This window comes from Bos indicus, chromosome 3 (assembly GCF_029378745.1).
Source record: "Bos indicus isolate NIAB-ARS_2022 breed Sahiwal x Tharparkar chromosome 3, NIAB-ARS_B.indTharparkar_mat_pri_1.0, whole genome shotgun sequence".
Lineage (NCBI taxonomy): Eukaryota > Metazoa > Chordata > Mammalia > Artiodactyla > Bovidae > Bos > Bos indicus.
The window spans coordinates 26,349,313-26,350,404 of NC_091762.1; the positions used below are offsets into that span (position 1 = coordinate 26,349,313).

Sequence of the window (1,092 nt, forward strand, 5' to 3'; positions counted from 1 at the left end):
CTTTGGTGCTTGTGTCATTTCCCACTCATTGTCCCTGAGCCAATGATGCTGAGACACTGAAGATCATCAGAAAGTCCCACTGCTCCCAATTAAGATTCCCCTTCCTCTAACCAAGAGTCAGGGCCCACAGCTACCTGCCATGATCCTGCTGCTGCTGCTGCTGCTAATTCGCTTCAGTCGTGTCCAACTCTGTGCGACCCCAGAGATGGCAGCCCACCAGACTCCCCCATCCCTGGGATTCTCCAGGCAAGAACACTGGAGTGGGTTGCCATTTCCTTCTCCAATGCATGAAAGCGAGCAGTGAAAGTGAAGTCGCTCAGTCGTGTCCGACCCTCAGCGACCCCATGGACTGCAGCTCACCAGGCTCCCCCGTCCATGGGATTTTCCAGGCAAGAGTACTGGAGTGGGGTGCCATTGCCCTCTCCAGCCACGATCCTACTCACCTGTAAAGAAATGACTGCAAATGCAGTATTTTCTAATTATTATTTTGGCTGCACCGAGTCTTCATTGCAGCATGCAGGCTCAATAGTTGTAGCATGAGTACTTAGCTGAGGATGTGGGATCTTAGTTTCCTGACCAAGGGTCGAACCTGGGCCCCCTGCATTGAAAGTGCAGTGTCTTAACCACTGGACCACCAGGGACATACCAGTAAGTATTTTAATGAGCACAGCTTCCTTGCTCTGGAAGTATGTTCCAAGCCATGGACTGACTTCCATCATTCAGGATGCTGAACGTCTTCTGAACACCAGACCCTATGTGATATGCTAAGAAATATGGATATATAAGCACAGCCCCTGACCTCAGGGAGCTTTCACTGAGGGGAGTCTGAGAGACATCTGAACTGTAAGCGCTCTGAAGGGTTGCAGGTGCTGTGACAGACTTAAGTGTAGGGAACAATAGGGGACACAGGGAGGAAGGAATCGGGGCTGTCTGAACAGGGTAGGGTGGTGTAGGGGGAATCAGAGAAATTGCCATAGAAATGTGATGGTCACAGTTGAGTCTTTAAAGAATGTGCACTTCGTGTGGTTGGGGGGCTGAGGCAGTAAACCATTTATCTGAAGCATAAACTCTAGTCACACGTCAAGGTTGGCA

The 1,092-nt window shown here is 50.4% G+C and overlaps 1 non-coding gene across 1 annotated transcript; it reads right to left on the reverse strand.

Moving 5' to 3' along the window:
• Window positions 1-568: 568 nt before the first annotated feature.
• Window positions 569-641, reverse strand: TRNAE-UUC (transfer RNA glutamic acid (anticodon UUC)). The gene has a single exon. It is a non-coding gene; the product is annotated as a tRNA-Glu (tRNA).
• Between the last annotated feature and the right edge of the window lie 451 nt (window positions 642-1,092).